The 22119-nt window shown below is 43.7% G+C and overlaps 1 long non-coding RNA gene across 1 annotated transcript in view; it reads left to right on the top strand.

Moving 5' to 3' along the window:
- The first annotated feature begins 9139 nt into the window (after positions 1 to 9139).
- LOC111165048 (uncharacterized) overlaps positions 9140 to 22119 on the top strand; it is a 29299-nt gene continuing 16319 nt past the window's right edge. Inside the window, exons 1-2 of the long non-coding RNA XR_002642231.2 lie at positions 9140 to 13197; positions 15816 to 15923. This is a non-coding gene — a long non-coding RNA (uncharacterized LOC111165048). The remainder of the gene's footprint in view (positions 13198 to 15815; positions 15924 to 22119) is intronic.

The following is a 22119-nucleotide window of genomic DNA, read 5'->3' as shown; positions in this document are numbered from 1 at the left end:
GCACTATGTTTCCTCAGAGGGCGGCAGTCCTTCATTAATAATGAATTCAGTCTTTCCTCATGTCTTCTGAGTTTCCCACTAATACTGGAATCATTGGTGTGAAACATGAGGCCTTCCAGCAATTATAGGCAATGGAGAGATTCTTAGAAAGTGCAATAGTATATTCCAGGGTAAAACTAATTTCCAGCATACTTATTTTTTCTCTAATGAATTTCAACCCGCGTGTATTCAGTACTGACTGCCTGCGAGGTGGTGCCGGCTGGCTCTGAAGATCTCACTGGTGTCAGGATTCTGGAAGCTTTGTAGCCTGAGGCCCTTCGGAGGTGTATTTCCTGAGAAATAAATTAGGGAACGTCCCAGTCACAGGTCTGAATCGTTTTAAGATCAAAAAGCCTTGTTTGTAGATTTGGAAAAATTCAAACTTTGATCAGGTTGTCACATTTTCAGTTCCTGCTCCATGCCTTATAGAGCTATGCGTTTCATGTTTCAAAGTTTAAAATCAGAGAGTAAAATTAAATGGCTCATTTTTACATGTATTTTCATTTTTACATTGTCTCGTTCCTCTCTGCACCTGAGAGTCTGGGTTCTCCTTTTACCGACTTATTTCTCACTAGCCTTGAAAGGCATCAGCATTCTGTGTATATCAATATAGGGTTGACATGATGGACGTTTCTGGAAAACTCCATCCCGGGTCAGGGAAATAGTCAAGAACATTTTTTTTCTCAAGGGCACTGAACTTTCAAAGATCAACTGAAGTACCTGCATGAAAAAGCTACTTGATTCAGAGCTGGGGGGAAGAGGAATTTGATAATTCTTAGAAACAATATACAGTGGTTGCCATTTAATGTAACTTTGAATAAATGAATGGGAAAAAAGAAAAGTGTGGGGAAAAGAGGCAAACACAGAGGAGACAGATGGAAATAGACAAATAGAGACAGTTTAAAAGAAGTGATGCAGGGGTTTCCCTGGTGGCGCAGTGGTTGAGAGTCCGCCTGCCGATGCAGGGGACGCGGGTTCGTGCCCCGGCCCGGGAAGATCCCACATGCCGCGGAGCGGCTGGGCCCGTGAGCCATGGCCGCTGAGCCTGTGCGTCCGGAGCCTGTGCTCCGCAACGGGAGAAGCCACAGCAGTGAGAGGCCCGCGTACCACAAAAAAAAGAGAAGTGATGCAGGAACAAAAGCATAGCAAGATGTGCCCAGGCCCAGAGACACAGGCAGAAATATATGTATTAGAAAGAAATACACAGAGTCATATTAGCGTCATACCCAACTTTCATGACATGTCATACCTCGTCTTAAGATACTATTACTTTAAAAGCTGTGTCACATTTTTCACACCAAAACGAAAGCAAAAAACCCAAATTTAAAACATAAACAAGAAACAAACTTTGTTCCACAAGCCAAAATAAAATAACACTGAAGGCCAAATCTGACTGGGCTGGGGATTTCTCACTTCTACATTTTGGCCACGTGTGAGCATGTACATGTGCACACACACACACACACACCCCTAATGGTTTTGGACGATGAGAGAAGCTACTGCTCTGCCGTCGTATGGCTTGGTAGCGTCATTCAGAGTGAGGAGACACACAGTGATGGTGATTTACATCAACCAGAGCAATGGCCTGTGGTGGGTTTGACTGTGTGTAGAAGTGGCCATAGGCTATTGGTAAACAGACTCAAAGCTGCACTCATTCTTGACTTTTTTTTTGTTTTAGGAGCCGGCCTTGGGTGTCCCCTCCCAGACCAGGCCTGTTCCCCGTCTTTCTTCTCATCATTGCTCTCTTTATTTTACTCCCTCACCAGTCAGAAAACCCAGGCTATGTGGCCTGAACGGAATGAGAACCGTTGAGTAAGAAGAAACATCCAAGCAGAAAGAAAAGAATTTTCAAATTTCTTGTCCGACACTGCACCTTCTTGATTAGCCTCAGTGATTGGGATCAATCCAGTTATTCCCATGTGGCAATATTTTTCATTCCCCAGCGTTTAGAAACCATCTCTCTATTCCTCTTATAGTCTCTGGTCTTTTGCATCTCTGTCTCTCCAGATGGCTTCTTTTTTTTTTTATATAAATTTATTTTTTTCTTTCTTTATTTTTGGCTGCGTTGGGTCTTCGTTGCTGCGCGCAGGCTTTCTCTAGTTGCCACGAGCAGGGCTACTCTTCATTGTGGTGCGCAGACTTCTCATTGCGGTGGCTTCTCTTGTTGCGGAGCACGGGCTGTAGGTGAGCGGGTTTCAGTAGTTGTGGCTCGTGGGCTCTAGAGCACAGGCTCAGTAGTTGTGGCGCACGGGCTGAGTTGCTCTGTGGCATGTGGGATCTTCCAGGACCAGGGCTCGAACCCGTGTCCCCTTCATTAGCAGATGGATTCCCAACCACCGCACCACCAGGGAAGCCCCCCAAATGGCTTCTTTTATTATTATTATTAATTTATTTATTTTTGGCTGTGTTGGGTCTACGTTGCTGCGCATGGGCTTTCTCTAGTTGTGGCAGGCCAGGGCTACTCTTTGTTGTGGTACGCGGGCTTCTCATTGCGGTGGCTTCTCCTGTTGCGGAGCACAGGCTCTAGGCGAGCGGGCTTCAGCAGTTGTGGCACGCGGGTTCAGTAGTTGTCGCTCACGGGCTTAGTTTCCCTGTAGCATGTGGGATCTTCCCGGGCTAGGGCTCGAACCGGTGTCCCCTGCATTGGCAGGCAGATTCCCAACCACTGTGCCACCAGGGAAGTCCCCTCGATATAATTTTAGAGTGTGTTTGCCCTTGGCGCTAAACTGAAGGCAGCAGTGAATAAAAATTCTACTGGGAAAATACAGCAATATTACAACTGGTGGTGAGGGTGAATTTGTAAACACACGTTTGTTTTCAAGTTTTCTGCGCCCCAAGGCATTCCCAGGGCTGAGAAATTTGGTAAATTCAAGGAAAACAGAGGAACCTGGAAATCTGGATGTTCCACCACCTGCTCACAGACCACAGGGAATTTCGCAGCCAGTACATTTGCGGAGGCTGGTGCCAGGGGGACTGAAAATGAAAGCGGGCTGTGGATTTTTCTATCTTTTCATTCAGCTCTTTTTCAAACATTCTTCCCCTTTCAAGAAGCATTGATGTGCCTTTCTTTTAAAGTTAACACTGTAAGGAATCGAAGCCTCATTTCCTGGAGATACAGAGCTGGACAGCAGCCATCCCTCAAACGGGCCCCCACGGAGAAGACGTGGAGACATGAGCTCCCAACTCAGGCTTCCGGCAGATGCGTATTGAACCCCTCGGACTGGAAGCTGAGGTCATGGATTACTCTCTCATTGCTCTCAAGGGTCAGTTCAACTTATACTTCCTGTCATTGTTGTCTTAGACCACGCATAACTCAGTCTTTCTCAGCCCATTTCCACACACACAGATTTCTAAATCAGTTGTGAAAAAATACCATTAATATCTCTACATTCAAGAAGAGATGCTAATGGGAAAGGGGCGGAGGAACTGCTGTGGATTGGCAGTAATAGGGGTCAAATAAAATAGGGCAGCAAATCAGGAAATGGGGTAGTGGCAGTCGCTTGAGGAGAGGAAGTTAAGCAAACTGGCCAACATAACCACTGCAACATTTTCCGTTTTCCCTGGAAACTTCATTTGCATAACTGGGCCGGCAGGAGCTTGTGGTGGGAGGAGTGTGAGCTTTGCTACCGGATAAATACAGGTAGGAATCCTGCCTCAATCGCTAGGTTCTGTGGTATTGGACAAGTTTCTTAACCCTTCTCAGCCTCAGGTCAGGGATACTTCCTAACTTCCAAAACTGTTGTAAGAAACAGATCGTGGATTGCCGAGTGGTTGGTATACAGAGGCACTCACTACACTGTAGAACTCAGGGTGTGCCCCGCAGTGCACTGGCCTGATGCTCACTTTGATGGGGGCAAGGAAAGAGGAAAGACAGCCAGGAGGCTAGCAGGACCCTGGCGAGAGCAACGTTAAACTCACATTAGCTACTTAATTTGCTTTTGTTGTCCTTATCACATCCTCACCAGCATTTCCCCCAACTTCAAGTCAAATGATGACCCAAAGAGATGACAAGACAAAATAATGTCAATATCGTGAGGAGTCTGAAATTTTTACCCTCTTTGCAGGCTAACAAGTGAGCCAGTCACAGCTTCACTGATGCTGGCATTGACGTCCCCTGGTCAGAGACAAAGGGCGTTATTACTCACAGCACAGCAGGCAGCATGAGCTTCACATTCTCATGGCTTCCTCTTGAGCCCCGAGTCCCATGGGGGTGATGCCGAGGTGGGCACAGGCGGATGCTATGCACACAGTGGATTTATGTCAAAGCTGAGGAACTGTGAGCTTAGAAAACCTCCGATCTTATAGTGGGCTCTTGGCAAACCTGCCCAACCTTTGTTCCAGAGACAGACATTACCTTTACTATCCTTGCCAGAAAACAAATCTGCCCCCAGCCCCTGAAAGAGACTCCATCTCTATCCTCCAAGGCTTTTTTGTGTACAATATCCTTGGAAAGACGGTCTGGGACAAGAGTTGTTACAACGCATGTAGAAACGACACAGAGAATTACCCTCCATCCCCCAACAAATAAGACACAGCCAGAGGCAGAACTCAAAAGAAGACAGTGTGATTAGATGGGAGGTGTTTAAAAATTTATTAATTTAAGCAATACAATTGATAACTTTCCATGGAACCTTAAATAGCTCTCAATTGCCTGAGAATATAGGGAGAGATGATTATTGCTCCCTTACATGCTACTTTGGAAGCTGCCGCCTACACTGGTCATAGCACCTCGGCTGTGGGGACTTGGCACCTACTGATCCCATCTTGGCTAAAGGGCCTGCCCTGATGTTTTGGTCCATGCAATTTCCAATTAGCTTGGAAATGGGATTTTAGCCTATTGAAAGGAAATGCATCAGGGACTTTTTTTTTCCCTAGTTAATGCAAAGGAAAGAAATAAGATAGTCCTTTCTGAGTTTCTTTGGACTTTATGAGATTAAAAATGGTTTTGGAAAAAGAATTCCTTCAGAAGCCACATGTGGAGATTGTGGAATCCTGAGATTTATCCAGATAAATCGTCTTATCAGCGTGCGTTTGTGAGGTCAGACATGGTTCTCATAATGACTTGAGGACCTGGAACACATCCCACCAAAGAGTTTCCAGCATTTCAGGTCCGGAGCACACCGTTTGGAGTCCTAAAAACGGAACCATCTCGAGGACCTTACACCCTTATTTGGAGGCACAGCCCTGCCTCCACTTTTAGACCACCCAGGGATCTGGTGTCCTACGTTTTGGTTCAAAAGTATTTTCAATATTTGCCGCGGGGCTTCCCTGGTGGTGCAGTGGTTAAGAATCGCCTGCCAATGCAGGGGACGCGGGTTCGTGCCCCGGTCCGGGAAGATCCCACATGCTGCGGAGCGGCTAGGCCGGTGAGCCAAAACTACTGAGCCTGCGTGTCTGGAGCCTGTGCTCCGCAGCGGGAGAGGCCGTGACAGTGAGAGGCCCGCACGCCGTGATGAAGAGTGGACCCCGCTCACCGCAACTGGAGAAAGCCCTCGCACAGAAACGAAGACCCAACACAGCCAAAAAAATTGCTGCAAAATGAAGTAATTGTCATAGTAAGGAATTCAGGGGCTGCCTTGTTTGAGAGTTTGATGACAGAGCAGCCAGGGCAGGTGGGGAGTGAGAGATGGGTGATTCAGGCAATGTCCTCCTTGCTTTCACTTCAGAGAGAAGGATGCAGGAGCCCCAGATCTGCGAGGCCAGAGATCTGGTTCTCAGCCTTAACACTTCCTTCTTCCTTGCTTTCCAACTCTTAATCAGTCAAAAAGTACTTTTGGGGCTCCTAAATGTTTTTGCAGCTCTGCCCACAGTCTTTTTTATTTTTTTTTACTGAGAAATTCTCTTATTTTATTCCTTTGTGGTCTTATTTGTTTACATACAAAAAAATCCATCTGAAATATTTTGTTTTTGTTGTTTCATCCTGTGAGGTATAAATCTAATTGGATTTTTCTCAGGCTCCCAAGAAGAGTTGTCAGTGCTTCCTTCCTATCCCTAACACCTAACCACCCCACCTAGAGCACACCCAAGACACCCCAGAAATGCACCCAGAGGGGAAACAACCCTTACTTTCATTCTACTCAAGTTCTTTCCAGTTGCCCAGAATTCTGCTTCCTTCAGTCATCTCTAGGTGTCATCCGAGAGGAGCCTCTCCAGGCTGGATTTTCAGCACAGACACAGAGGTTTGGCTGGCCTAGGGAAACTGGGATGCTTGGGGGTCCTGCCCTGCCGCCGGTGCCGAGCCTGAGCTCTGCCCCAGTGCCGGGCCCCCAGCTCTGTCTCCTCCCAGCACCTGGGGCCGGGTGAGTGGCCCTCTCGGCAGAGGGGAGCTCCACCCCCGGCGTCCCTATCCCCAACGAAGGAGAATTGCCCTCTGTGATTTTACGTGGAATCTGCCAGCAAGAGCCGCCTGAGAGACTAGACAATGGAGCTCTCTGTATCACTGCAGAAAAGGAGAACAAAAATGCTGACACTTCAGTGATTACATCTGGTATCCGCAGTCACCCGGGAGCGTCCCAAAGATGACCCAATAGATGAGACGTACCTTTTCTTCAGAGCTTAAATTAGCTTTCAACTATCTAAAAGGTTAGAGAATATATCATTTAATTAAAGGGAAACTTGGCTTCCTTCTCCATCCCCATAAAGCACTGGCGTGAGTGTGTGTGTGTGTGTGTGTGCACGCCCACGTGCCTGTATGTGTGTTTTCCTTTGCATTTTTTGTTTTTTATTTTTTTATTCTTTTAAATTGAAGTAGAGTTGATTTACAGTGTTGTGCCACTCTCTGCTGTACAGCAAAGTGACTCAGTTATGCACATATAGTCATTCTTTTTTTTTTTTTTTTTGCGGTACGCGGGCCTCTCACTGCCGCGGCCCTTCCTGTCGCGGAGCACAGGCCCCGGACGCGCAGGCCCAGCGGCCATGGCTCACAGGCCCAGCCGCTCCGCGGCATGTGGGATCCTCCCGACCGGGGCACGAACCCGCATCCCCTGCACCAGCAGGCGGACCCCCAACCACTGCGCCACCAGGGAAGCCCTAGACATTCTTTTTACTTCGTATTTTTCTGCACGGCTTTTGCAATGCTGGGAGCTGCAAATAGCTACAGGCTTTCTGTACTCTACATAAGGTGGCCACACATTACGACAGGTTTTTTTGGGTTTTTTTAAAATTTATTTTTGGCTGTGTCGGGTCTTCGTTGCTGCGCACAGGCTTTCTCTAGTTGCAGCGAGCCGGGGCTACTCTTTGTTGCAGTGCGCGGGCTTCTCATTGCGGCGGCTTCTCTTGTTGCGGAGCACGGGCTCTAGGCGCGCGGGCTTCAGTAGTTGTGGCTCATGGGCTCTAGAGCGCAGGCTCAGTAGTTGTGGTGCACAGGCTTAGTTGCTCCATGGCATGTGGGATCTTCCTGGACCAAGGTTTGAACCCATGTCTGCTGCACTGGCAGGCAAATTCTTAATCTCTGTGCCACCAGGGAAGTCCCAACAGTTATTTTAAATATTCTGTTTTAGTATCAGGACTCATTACAGTGCCTCACGTGGACTACTGAATAAATGACTGATTTTATGGCCTTATTCACACTGGGATTTTGCTAGTAACTATGGATACACAGAAAACCCATTTGGTAAATATTCCATAATTCTCCCTTGGTAAAACAAATTCCAATAACTCCTGCACCTCTTCACTCTTTTGTCTAGCAGGGATCTCACTTGTCAGCAGAAGTGAACCATGTGGCCGCTGCCCGAAGGCCCCATGTTATGCATTGTCACTGCTTTGCACATTCACAGCAGATTTGTTTCCTCACCAACCATGAGAAGCTGTGTCTTAAACAACTGGAGCAAAATTATATTTGTCAAACATCAAGAACAAAGTGCATTTTTGTAAGTCAGTAGTCTTGTTTATAATCAACTCAGTTTCCTGAATATTTGAAATTCAGTCATCTGGCTGTAGGTTTCTGGCTTATTTACATAATAATGCTTAATAAAGCTCAGAAACCACTTTCAGCTATATCTTTGTACTATGAGTCCAGCAGACTGAGGAATTACACTAGTAGTTATGTCCACCCTCCTCCCGATGCATGTGGGCCCCAGGAGTCCCAGCATTGGCAGCTGCGGTTTGCCCGCCTGCCCTGCACCATAGCTCAAGTGTGTTACCTTCCCGGTTTTCAGTCCGTGACTGAAGAGCTGCTGAGGACCTCAGACTCGTTGCATGGTGCTGCAGGTTAGTTTGATTAATGCCAGGTCCAAGCTTGAGGCAGCTTGATTCTGACATGTGTTTTGCACTGGGGGCTAGGACCACAAGAGTTTGAATTGCATGATGGTTTTTTTGGCTGAAGAAGAAAGGAAGAACTTTAAAAAAAATTTTTTTTTTTTTGGCTGCACCACACAGCATATGGGATCTTAGCTCCTGGACCAAGGATCGAACCTGTGCCCCCTGCAGTTGGAAGTGTGGAGCCCTAACCACTGGACCACAAGGGAATTCCAGGAACTTTTCATTCTTTCGTATGCATCTGGGAGAAAAATTAAGATGAGAAGGACTTGTAACTCAGACACCAGTTCCTTGGTTAATCTCAAAGACCAGGGGACCAGGACAGAAGATGTTTGGAGCATGTGAAGACCATGCCGTGGGCTTTCCCGGGGATAGCTGTGGCAGTCACGGAGGATACGGGTTGCCTTCCTGTGACTTCATGAGTGGCCAGAATCACAATGACGGTTGGAATTCTTGGCTACAAGAGAGACAACATCTAGGACTCTCAGAAAAAAATTGTGAAGTAGGGAACGGGCTGAGGCTCTTCATGAAGAGATGGGCTAAAAGCCAGTGAAACTGGAGCTGTTAATGTTGTTGGGGAAAAAATCCCAGTGTCCTGCCCTGTCTTCTATGGTGGTGTTGTCAGAGAGCAGAGACCAGCCATCAAAAGCACATTAATTCTGGTCTTTACTGGTATCTCTCAAGTGACATTCAAAAGGAAATGCAGGGCTTCCCTGGTGGCGCAGTGGTTGAGAGTCCGCCTGCCGACGATGCAGGGGACGCGGGTTCGTGCCCCGGTCCGGGAAGATCCCACATGCCACGGAGTGGCTGGGCCCGTGAGCCACGGCCGCTGAGCCTGTGCGTCCGGAGCCTGTGCTCCGCAACAGGAGAGGCCACAACAGTGAGAGGCCCGCGTACCACAAAAAAAAAAAAAAAAAGGAAATGCAGTTTACAGTCTGCAGTCTCACACACTGAATGTCCTTTCCCCTTCCTCCCCAGCTCCCACTCTCTCACTCAGGCCTCCTGCTCCCCTCTTCCCTTTCTCAGCCTTTTCTGAGACAAAACTTCCCTCTCAGTGGTGCTCCTCACACGGATTAATCTGACCTGAAAGATGGGTGTGAATTTTTATCAGGACCGGGATGATGTGGTAGAATGCTAAGCAGGAAACACTAGAATGTTCCTCCAGGGTAAGGAAGGGACAGCTGTGAGCACTTATGCATTCATAATTTTTGTCCCCATGTGTTGATGGGATTCTAGTTGTCCCCCCAGGCTGGAGAGGCCTGGAGAAACTTTGGTTACATGAAATTGTGAAATTAAAGTTTGTATTTAGTTCTCCAGCTTTGCTTTTCCACAGATTTTCCTCAGCATTCAATTGCTCATGCATTTAGAAAACATTTAGGGAATGCCACTTCTGTGCTAGTAGTTCAGAAAGAAAGAAAGAATCTAGAGAAGGAGACAGAGAAGTAAACACGTAATTACATTAGTATAATAAACACTATAATAGGGTTATAAAAGTATAATATAAAAACAATGACTGGTTTTTGCATTTCCCCCTTCCAAAAATTCAGAGGCTTAAATAAAAAGTGTATTACTCTCTTATGTAACAGTACAAGAGTAAGTGGTCAAGGGATGCTATGAGGTTCTGGAAGTTTCACTGTAGCAGGGACCAAGGCTGTTTCTCTCTTGTGGCCTGTTCATCCAGGTCTTGCCCTGGTCCATATGGGATATGGTTCACCACCGTATCTGCTGGACCTGCCTCCTGGCTAGCAGGAAGCAGGAGACGAGGAAGTGCTTCCTTTAAGGAGGTGACCTGGAACTTTGATTCTGCTCACATCCTATGGGCAATAGTTTACTCATTTAATCACATCTAGGTGCAAGGGAGCCTGTGCAATGTAGTCTTTTGCTGGATAGCCATGTGCCAGCAAAACTTGGGTTTTGTATTTAGGGGAGAATGGATTTGCGGGAACAACTCATGATCTCTGCTACAATTGATAGCTAATTCGCTATTTCCTAAGACTGTGTGAGCCAAGCAAAATACTTTGTTCTCAGCAGCAATGGCTTTTAACCCTGTAGTTTCCCTACATTCTTCAACATGGCCACAAGGTATGGCCAAAATCTGGAAAGGCCGCAAGACACTCAGAGGGAAACTAGGAGACAGATTCTTCTGGTATAGGCAGTATGAGGTATTTGCCAAACAATTCAAGGCTCTAAGCTAAGGAATCTGGGTGGCAGATACCATTTGGCTCCCTTCCCAGCACACATGTTCCACCCGCTCATGATGAAAAAGGAGACACTCCCTGGAGGCTTGAGAGTTTATCAGCATGGGGCGTTCTGTGTACATCTACTCCTATGCATGTGGGTGCACATCACCTTCAGTGGATCCCCACAGTCCCTCCCAAATTGCATCTTATACTTCGTAGGCAACCTCAACAATGTTCCGACAACCTGGTGGAAGACATGCCAAAACTCCTACCAGAACCAAGAGCTAGAGCAGTAGGAAGGGTGTGGGCCAGAAGGGTGTTCAGAACAGCTCGCCTCCCCATTCAGAAGGCTGCACACCAGGTGGCTTGGATGCTGCCATTTCGATATGGATACTTAGATTTGGTCATCTTAACCAGAATAACACCAAGCTACTAATTTTTCTTTTTATTTTCCAGAATGAAAAGCTGCTGTATTATCTTCATCTAATGACAAAAATAACAAATACCCATTTTAAAAGAATCAGACAATGCCAAAATAATGACATTACAAACCATCCAGCACAAAATACTTGAATATTTTTTCCAGAATTTGTTCACTGGATAGGTATAAAAATCACTGGTTTAGGTTTTCTGGGAAGCAGATTCTGAGATGGAGTTTATTGTGCAGGACATTTCTTAAGAACTGTCCTTGGGGTCAACACCTGTGGAAAGAAGGGGATGAAAGCAGAAACAGGTAGAGAGAGAACTTGAGATGTGTTGCAACCTTGGCTCACCAGACAGGAAGCTCTGGGGTGAAAATGGCCCAGCAGAATTGCTCTCTGTTGAGCTAAAATGACCGGCCTTATACCCTTACCTCCATCAGGAAGTACCCACCCTCCCTGCTCAGGAGGGCAGGACATTGGGAGAGGTAGCCCTGCAGCTGGGTCAGTTCCTGACCACGCTGACAGCAACAAGTCCTCTTTTGAAGGGGGCATCTGGGTGGTGCCGCTTCACATCCATCACCCAGGCACACACTATTATTTTAAACAAAAATGTAATCATATCATCTATGCTATTATGACCCTGATATTTTTTATTTAGCAACACAATGTAAACATTTCCTCCATGACCCCAAGTATAGATCACATTCATTTTTAATTACTGCATATATTGCATTGAAAAGATGTACAATACTAACGAAATCCCTGTTGAAGGGCGTTTGAGAACCTTTCTATTTTTTTGCCGTTATGAGTACCTCAGTCATGAACATCCTAATGTATATATCTTTTCACACATGTCTAATTAACATAAAGTAATTCCCAAAAATGGAATGGGCCAAAAGGTATCCATATTTGCGTTTGAAGTGTAGTGCCAAATTACTCCCCAGAACGCTGTACCAATTTACCAGAGCACTGAAGATAATCAACATCGATCTTCTTAATCTTTGCTAATCTCATAGGTGAAAAATAGCTCATTGTTTTCTTAATAACATTTATTAGTAAGTAGCCAGGTTAAATGCTGTTCCAGATGTTGACAGATTGTATCTCTTCATTTATTTTTCCTCTCGTGAATTATCTGTACCCATCCTTTGCCTGTTTTTCTCTGGTTTGTGTCTGTTACATTGAGGATATGTACCTGTTTGGTACATATAATATAACGTTATTTGCTAGTATGTCATCTGTGTCTTATTTTTTCTTTTCCTTTTTCTTTCTCTTCTTATTTTATTTTATTAAACTAACCAAATCCATTTATCACCTCTTTCAGAGTTCTGGTTTGGGCGTTATTCCTAACAAATTTCTCTCTACCCAACTCTACATAGATATTCTCCTGAACGTTCTTCTGGTAATTTTGTAAATCCTTACACTTTCAAGTTTTCTATTAGTAAGTAATGTAAAAAATAGACATTCTCTCCCCAGCCCATTCCTTAATCTCATCTTATTACCCAACCGTACTGAATTACCTGTGATGGAGAAAAGCTATGAAGAAAACACAGTCTTTATATTTCCAAATGGTCATTTTGATGCAACTGCATCAAGTTGTCTGCTTTAATGGTCTTCCCTCCATCAGAAATGCCCCTGAATGGTCAGACTTTCCATTCGGAGTTCATGGAAGCCCTGCCTCTACCTGCAATAGGAATCTGAGCCGGGAAGCAGTGTCCTTTCTGCCTCTAGACTGAGGACCTCAGGCCACCCACCTAGGCACGAGCTATGGACAATGGAAAGTGGACAAAATAAGTTCCAAACTGCAGCAGCTGTCCTAGGCATTTTTTCTGCTCACCCCCATCCGAGCTCCACCTTCACCTTTCCTTCTACCCAGTTACCCAGGCTTCCTAGCTCTGTACCTACATTTACGAGTTTTCCACTCTGCTTTTCCCTCCTGTTGTTTTTTAAAAACACCTTTATTGAGGTATAATTTACAGACCACAAAATTCACTCATTTTTAATATACATTGCAATGGTTTTTAGTAAATTTACTGTGTGTGCCACTATCACCACAATCCAGTTTTAGGACATTTCATCACACCACTAAGACCTTTTCTGTCCATTTACAATTAATCCCCACTCCCATCCCCAACCCCAGGCAACCACTAATCTACTTTCTGTCTCTATAGAGTGGCCTTTTCTGGACAATGGAATCATATACCCCTCTAGTTTTGACATTGCCTCTTATCTCCAATGAGAAATGCCAGATTGAACTTCAGCTCTGTGGAAACTGACCAGCTAGACATAGGTTCACAAAACTGGTAAGTGACAGAGCTCTGACTCAGATCCAAGTCTTGTGATTGCAAATTCTTTCCACTCCCTCCTGCTTTCCTGATCTGGATACACTTTCAATGGTGAATGGAAAAATTTAGTAATGGCCACTTTAAAAAGCCTCAAAGATCACTGGCCTTCTGAGTCTGGACACAGCTCCTGATTCTTCTCAGCCACCAGAGGGTGCCCCAAAGATCTATCTTTGAATTGGCTTTTGCTTGTCACAGTTGAGCATCTTAGGGAAAATTATGTGAATTGTGACCTGAGTGAGATCTTTCTGGGTGGTATTTTTCTTACAGTACTTTCCCTCTCTGGGTAACTGCAAATAGCAATGGAGAATAAAAGCTAGAAATGTGTTTGGTGCACATTGAAAGTTTTCTTTCAGGCTTCTCATACCAAGATTTCTTTTTTAAATACAATAAAAAGGGAAACTACAGATTTGATTTGGGAAGCTGGTGAAGTGTTCTTAAGTTATAACAATCCAGCATGACAGGTATCAATTAATCATAATATTAAGGTGGTTTTGTTAATCTTTTGCATTTTTACATAACTAAATTGATTCTTTGAGGGAAGGGAACTGGAAACATGTTTTTAAATTGTTACCCTGGGCTTCCCTGGTGGCACAGTGGTTAAGAATCTGCCTGCCAATACAGGGGACACGGGTTCGAGCCCTGGTCCGGGAAGATCCCACATGCCAGGGAGCAACTAAGCCCGTGCGCCACAACTACTGAGCCTGCGCTCTAGAGCCCGTGCTCCGCAACAAGAGAAGCCACTGCAACGAGAAGCCGGCGCACTGCAGTGAATAGTAGCCCCTGCTCTCTGCAACTAGAGAAAGCCCGCGCAGCAATGAAGACCCAATGCAGCCAAAAAAATAAAATAATAAAATAAATAAATATATAAATGCAGTATCTGTGTAGCTAGAATTAACTGGATAATAATTCAATATGACAATTGAATTTATCTTTGAGAAATAATTTTATTGTGACATATCACGAGCTATCTGGACAAAAATGGCTGAACTCAGTTGTCAATTTAGCCTTTAAGAGGAGTCTCCAGAATCCAGAGGGCATATGTGCCTCTTGGCCTCCCCCAGCTGAATACCTCCTATACTCCCCTTCATTCTGGACAGAAGGATGGATGGATGGATGGATGGATGGATGGATGGATGGATGGGAGCTGATCAACAGCCAGGATGGGAACTCCTGGGAGGATCTTCAGGGGAGCTTAATGATGACTGTACTGAGCACCACACCTGCCTGTTGTCAAAGTCACTGGAGCCGTATGTCTGGTGGTGCTATGTCCCTGTCCCCACCATGAACTGCATGCTCCCCAGAATCTGGGCTACAGCTATGGAACCAGGATTAGACTGGAGCCACAGGACAGGTTTTAGGACTGCATCTTCCCATACCTAGCTGTGTCACTTATCCTTTCTGTATCTCATTTTAAAAAGTCTGTAAAATGGCAATACTATTTGCCTTAATCACCCTCTACCTTACAGGGTGGTTTCAAGGAACGAATGGCAAGAAAAGAATGCTGGACAAATATGAAGTATGATTATTATAAACTGTGCCTGTGTGAGAAAAAGAAATAGACGCTGAAGCAAAGGTCGAGGACAGAGAGAAGAAGAAGGAAACTAGGAGAGGGAGAGAAGAAACCACAGTTCCATAGGCACGACTTCCTGCAGTCACATGAAGACACCTTTCCCTATCTTTAGTCTAGCCACCCTCCTCTGAAAAATAGAAAATAATCCATTCCTGTGTTAGGAGATGATTTTACCAATATTTTTCAAGCACCAGAAGTTCAAAAACATTTTAATGTTTTTCCAGGAGAATTAATTTGCTTTTAAAATATAAATGTCCCAATTAAATCCTGGTATGGGACACAGCCAATCAAAACCTTCATTAACTGGAATGAGAGGTTGAGAACAGACTCACAAGTGAGAAGATGTGTCTTTTACACCTATCCTTCTCTTGACAACTAAGCCATTTGTGAAAACCCTGCCTTTAAGTGATGACATTGAAAGGAGGGTGCTTAGAATTTCAAAAAGTGGCAAACCTTCAAGTACTTTCAAAGCGTCTAATTCTATGCAATGGATTAATATGCTAATAAGGGAGCACAGCATTCTGGTCACCTTAGTAGGGTCCCTGCTACCTAAGGAAGGGAGCATTTTATTGGTTTCTATCTCCAAATGGCAGCCCGTTAAAACCTGGGCCACCTGATACTCTCCGACTAGAAAATATTGTCTATATAAATTGATGAAACTGTGATTTTTTTTTATCATGCTAAAACACACACAACATAAAATTTACCATTTTTAAGTGTATGATTCATTGGCATTAAGTACATTCAGTGTTGTGTAAACATCACCATTAGCCATTTACAAGACTTTTTTGTCATCCCAAACAAACTCTTCACCATTAAACAATAACTCCCTATTCTCCACCAGTCCCTGGTAACCATGATATATCACTTTTATATTCATTTAGTATGTCTGGGAATGAGAAAGTCATTTTACAAAAAGGAAAAGTGGGGGAGTTAAAAAATGGCAAAACTCTGCAGAAGTCATTATAGTGAAAATCATAAATCTGTCCATCTTTTCCTAACACAGAATGAACATCAGAATCGGCCTGTGATGGGGAATGCTGCTGCACACGGACAGTGAAGATGACACCCAGTCCTAGATGTGTTTGCTGAGCACTGAGGATGCTCCCACAAAGTAAGGAAGTTGCAGAATCTCCTGAGAACCCAGAGAGGGCTCAGGCAAGGCTGGTAGGTGTGGGCGTCTGCCTGGGGTCAGCAGTGGGGCAAGGCCATGGTCTCAACCTAAAACTTCACGCTAATTATCTGAACTCTGAACATTTTTCCAAAGCTAAAAATTTAATTACTACCAAAAGGGACATTATTCTATAGTTTGAAACACCTACACAATTACCTCTTAAATAAAATTCAACCTCTAAACCAACCACAATTCATACTTTTTAAAAAGCACATAAAGAAAAACGTTAATGAAGATATTAATGATCTATCTTAAATCTGGACTCACAAAGTCTCTTCTTTTGTGCTTTATTTACAGTCTTAGGCACTTAATCTAACTGGCCTCTTTCCAAGACCCAGCTTCTTCTGAAAGCACATGGATTTCCTTGTGAAGGAAATACTTACACTTAAAGCCTTTCTAGGCTCCCTTCCCCCAAGGCATTTTGCTAATGTGTACCAGAACAATCTTGAAAGGAGAAAAAAGGAAAAAGAGAATGAAGTGCTTTGTGTAGAAAAGAGTCTGCCTTTGGGCACATCTAGCACAACTGCCTCCTATCCTATTCATGTGCAACCTGGTTAAGAGAACCAGAAATAATTTACTGTGAGTGGTGCCTCCTATAATAACAGCTGACATTCATTTGAACACTTGCTATGTGCCAGGCACTATGCTACATTCTAAGGATAATCTCATTTGCTCGGCACAGCTACCCAATAAGATAGGAATCATTTGTATGAATATTGCATATATTGAGGAAACTGAGGCTTTAAAGACTTTAAGCAACTTGACCAGATTCACACAGCAAATCCGTGGTTGAGCCAGAATTTGAGCCCTAACTAATCTGACTCCAGGAGCCCCCCGATGACACTGATCCAACTCATGCAAAATCTCTAGGAGATGTTAACTTATACTGTACAGGTGAGAAAGCTGGAGATTAGAGTAGTTAATTGATCAGCCCAAGGTTGCTGCTATTATGTGATTGAACAGAGAATCAGGCCTGGTGTTTGGGGCCCTCAAGCCCTTGTTCTTTCCAGTAAACACACATGTCCCATTCCCCGAGGCCACTTTAAAAACAGAAGAGAAACTGAACTGATGTACAACAAGAGTAGTTGAGTGGCAGCTTATCCCTCCCACTGACCTTGTACTTCTAGGAAGTCTCCAGGGTCTGATAGATCTTTGCACAAATTCCCGGCCTGCCTGCAGCCTCCTGAAGCCACTTGACACAAATTAGGAGATCAAGTTCAGTTACTGAAGGGGATGAAAATAATACAAATTGTAACGTTTGTTTACACGCTATCTGGCTCTGATAGGAACCACCAACCAACAGGTGTTCCCCATCCATGTGAAAGAACAGAGAACATGTGAGAATAAAGTTACAAGTGTTGTATGGAATGTTTTAAGTGCTATTACCCTTAAGCACTTGTTTGCTTCTCTCAGGCAAAGCAACTCCATCCAAAGACCTACACTGTAATTTAGGACAGGAGGGTCTCTTTACACTCCATGAAATTCTTGCAAACTTACTTTCCAAACCAAACTGTGATGCCGAATTTTGACTGAGAAATAATCTACAAATATGTATACATACATATATATATATATATATATATATATATCCCAGGATGTTAATTTTTATCTATGTGACTGTTAGGAGAAAAGAATGGTTATAATCATTGAAATGAACATTACTCTCAGGGAGCTGGTCAATTAATAATTATGGAAAACCTGTGTTCAGTAAATTTTAAAGATCGTCTATGGTGATACCATTTAAAATGAGCAACTACTTTGGCAAACATGAACAACTTATGCTTATTTGTCTGTTTTTTAAAAATTAATTTTCTTGGGAATTCCCTGGCAGTCCAGTAGTTAGGACTTGGTGCTTTCACTGCCCTGGTTGGGGAACTAAGATCCTGCAAGCCGCGCGGAGCAGCCAAAAGAAAAATTATTTTTCTTTTCTTTCTTTAATTTTTTAATTGAGATATAATTGACATATAATATTATATTAGTTTCAGGTGTACAACATAATATTTGATATATGTATATACTGTGAAATGATCTCTACACTAAGTCTATTTAACATCCACATCACCACACATAGTTACAAAAATGTTTTTCTTTCAATGAGAACTTTTAAGAATTACTCTCTTTGCAACTTTCAAATACACAATACAGTAGCTCTTGTTTCAGACTGAGATTTAAAGGCCAAGAACAGGATGTTGAGAAAGCAAGTTGACTGCCCAAACTAGATTAGAAAAAATAATTCCAGAACAGGGACATGAAGAGCTTCTCTCTTTCTCTGGTTAGCAGGGACAAGAAAAGACAGCTAGGATACCTGAAGCTTAGAACTCAGTAGGGCAACCAGAGCTTTCCTTTGAAGGAGCAGTAAACAGACAGCAGGTGAAAGTATGTCCTTATCAGAAACTGCTGTAAGGAAATGCCTTCTCATTACGCATGTCACCTAAGCCAGGCGTTTCCAATTGCCTCTCCCCTGAAAGTTTCCGCTGGTCTTATTCAGAAAGCCATTCCCTCTAGGGTAAGGGAAATAAAGACACCTAGAAGTGGGTCAGAAAACTGCCTCAGCCTACTTGCTACGTGTGGCCATTCTTTTGTTTTCTGGTTTATCTTCATCTTTTCCTGCCCCTCCCTTTCTTTTAGACTCTCAAGTTTGTGGAGGGTTTGTTTATTTTTTTGAGAACCACTGAGCTATTTGTTTATTTTTAATTGAACTATAGTTGATTTACAATACTATATTAGTTTCAGGTGTACAACATAGTGATTCAATATTTTTATAGATTATACTTCATTTAAAGTTATTATAAAATATTGGCTATATTCCCCATTCTGTACATTACATCCTTGTAGCTTATTTATTTTATACGTAGTAGTCTGTAATTCTTAATCCCATACCTCTATTTTACTCCTCCCCACTTCTCTCTCCTCAGTGGTAACCATTGGTTTGTTCTCTATACCTGTGAGCATGTTTGTTTTGTTATATTCGTTCATTTGTTTTCTTTTTTAGATTCCACATATAAGTGCTAACATACAGTGTTCGTCTTTCTCTGATTTATTTCACAAGCATAATTACCTCCAGGTCCATCCGTGTTTGTGCTCTTGAAACTGCTCACTCAGACATCACCCATGATGTTGTCTCCATCTCATTCTTTCTCTTTGACGTTCTGCTCTATTTGACTGTGCTGATCACTGTTTTATTCTGCAGTGCAGGTAGAACCCCAAAGCATCTGCCAGGAAGCTCCTTCCCAAATGAGAAGGGGCCGAAGGCTGGCCTTTAGACAGAATACCAGAGGTCAGTGTGGTCAAGGCCAAGGCCAGGAATTCAGATTGTTGGAATACAGAAAGTGGGAAGGACAAGTGGAAAGTTGGAAATAACAGAGCTCAGACTCACTGGAGACCACTGGGATAAGTCAGTGCCCGAAGTGGAGTAACTAGGAACAAGAGGGAGTCTTGTGCCAGCTGTTGTGCATAGTGCGGGTGGGGATGCAGGCAGAGTGGAGCTGTAAATGAGACTCCTACAAAAAGGCCCGTAACTCTAGCCCGCGGGGCCAAAGGGCTTTGGAGGTAGAGGCCGAGGCTCTGGGTCCATCACTCTGGTTCATAGGATGATGAAAGCCCTACTGAGCAGGACACAGGGGTTCAGTTCTACTGCCTAATCCTGCCCACCAGAACTCACCTTTTAGATTCTGTACGTTATATTCATTATTGTCTCATCCTACCCCTTTGACCTTTGGCCTTCTTTATCTTCATCATCTCTCTTCATCCTAACTTCATCTTTTTTTCTCTGTAGATCCTCTCTTCCTTCAGCATCCCCGCCTTCCTTGTTCACTGTGTTCTGGGGTGTCTACATTCCAATTCTCTGTCTTGAACAGCCTCCCAGACCTTGCCTGCGGATATCCCACTGTCACTTTATGGGCTTATCCTGGACAGTCAGCTCTCACAGCAGAAACTTCTAACAGGAGTGCCACAGTTGGACTGAACTAGAGCACTCTCCTCCCAACCTTTGGATTCAAGGGATGGGGTTATTCTGGTCCATGTTCTGGAGGCTCATGGTCCTTTTAACCCAGAATACAATCACTATATTGGAGTCAGCACTACTCTTAAGGGATCCTATCTGCCAGGGAATTGCTAGACCTTGTAGTCACTCGCCCTGAAGAGGCAGAGTAGGGCCACTCAGTTCTGGGACCTCTGCAGGTGGCCGAGGTCACTTGCCCAGCAGTTCCTGCCCGCTAGGTTGCGAAGAGCACTTTATTTCTTTGATCCTCTACGTCCTGAACTCACAATCGGGGTATTCACAGATTGATCAGTTCTCATTTATCCAAAATCCCCTGACCCCTTCTTGTTTACCTAACATGGGACTTTGGAATTTCTTTGTCCCCTTCTGGCAAAACTCATTTCTGCATAATTCTTTCAGCACAGAGGTCTAAAAAGGTTTTACAAATTTTCACTTTGAAATCTATGCAAGAAATATTACTCTTAAGACACTTGGAAAAATCTTCCAGAAAGAGTGAAATATTAACTATATTGGATATTTATGTGTCCTTCAATGTAGAATGAAGACTGCCTAGTACAAACAGTGCTTTCTCCCATGTCTTTTCTTTTTCAATAAACTTGAATTCCCTTGTAGCTTCTTTTTTTTTTGGCCACACTGCGCGGCACGTGAGATCTCAGTTCCCAGCCCAGGGACTGAACCTACACCCCCTGCAGTGGAAGTATGGAGTCTTAACTGCTGGATTGCCAGATAAGTCCCCACTTGTAGCTTCTTTTTTTTTTTTTTAATTAATTAATTAAAAATTTTTAGGTTTATTTATCTATCCTCCCCCCTTATTATTTTATTTTATTTTATTTTTTTGGCTGCTTTGTGTCTCCGTTGCCGTGTGCAGGCTTCTCTCTTGTTGCGGCGAGCAGGGGCTACTCTTCGTTGCCGTGCGCTGGCTTCTCATTGCGGTGGCTTCTCTTGCTGTGGAGCACGGGCTTTAGGCACACGGACTTCAGTAGTTGCAGCGTGCAGGCTCACTAGTTGTGGCACATGGGCTTAGTTGCTCCACGGCATGTGGGGTCCTCCCGGACCAGGGCTCGAACCCATGTCCCCTGAATTGGTAGGCAGATTCTTTTTTCTTAATTTTTTTAAATTTATTTTTTTATACAGCAGGTTCTTATTAGTTATCCATTTTATACACACCAGTATATACATGTCAATCCCAATCTCCCAATTCATCCCATCCCCACCCCCCACCGCTTTCTCCCCTTGGTGTCCATGCGTTTGTTCTCTACATCTGTGTCTCAATTTCTGTCCTGCAAACCAGTTCATCTGTACCATTTTTCTAGGTTCCACATATATGCGTTAATATACGATATTTGTTTTTCTCTTTCTGACTTACTTCACTCTGATTCTCCCAATCCAAAACATGGTATATCTCTCCATCTGTTTGTATCATCTTTGATTTCTTTCATCGGTGTCTTATAGTTTTCTGCATACAGGTCTTTTGTCTCCCTAGGTAGGTTTATTCCTAGGTATTTTATTCTTTTTGTTGCAGTGGTAACTAGGAGTATTTCCTTAATTTCTCTTTCAGATTTTTCATCATTAGTGTATAGGAATGCAAGAGATTTCTGTGTATTAATTTTGTATCCTGCAACTTTACCAGATTCATTGATTAGCTCTGGTAGTTTTCTGGTGGCATCTATAGGAGTCTCTATGTATAGTATCATGTCATCTGCAAACAGTGACAGTTTTACTTCTTTTCCAATTTGTATTCCTTTTATTTCTTTTTCTTCTCTGATTGCTGTGGCTAGGACTTCCAAAACTGTGCTGAGTAATAGTGGTGAGAGTGGACATCCTTGTCTTGTTCCTGATCTTAGAGGAAATGCTTTCAGTTTTTCACCATTGAGAATGATGTTTGCTGTGGGTTTGTCATATATGGCCTTTATCATGTTGAGGTAAGTTCCCTTTATGCCCAATTTCTGGAGAGTTTTTATCATAAATGGGTGTTGAATTTTGTCTAAAGCTTTTTCTGCATCTATTGAGATGATCATGTGGTTTTTATCCTTCAATTTGTTAATATGGTGCATCACATTGATTGATTTGTGTATATTGAAGAATCCTTGCATCCCTGGGATAAATCCCTCTTGATCATGGTGTATGATCCTTTTA

The sequence above is a fragment of the Delphinapterus leucas genome, chromosome 12 (genome assembly GCF_059928025.1).
Source record: "Delphinapterus leucas isolate spDelLeu-1000000601 "Yukka" chromosome 12, BTC_Dleu_Yukka2, whole genome shotgun sequence".
Classification (NCBI taxonomy): Eukaryota; Metazoa; Chordata; class Mammalia; order Artiodactyla; family Monodontidae; genus Delphinapterus; species Delphinapterus leucas.
This window is presented reverse-complemented; position numbering and strand designations above follow the sequence as displayed.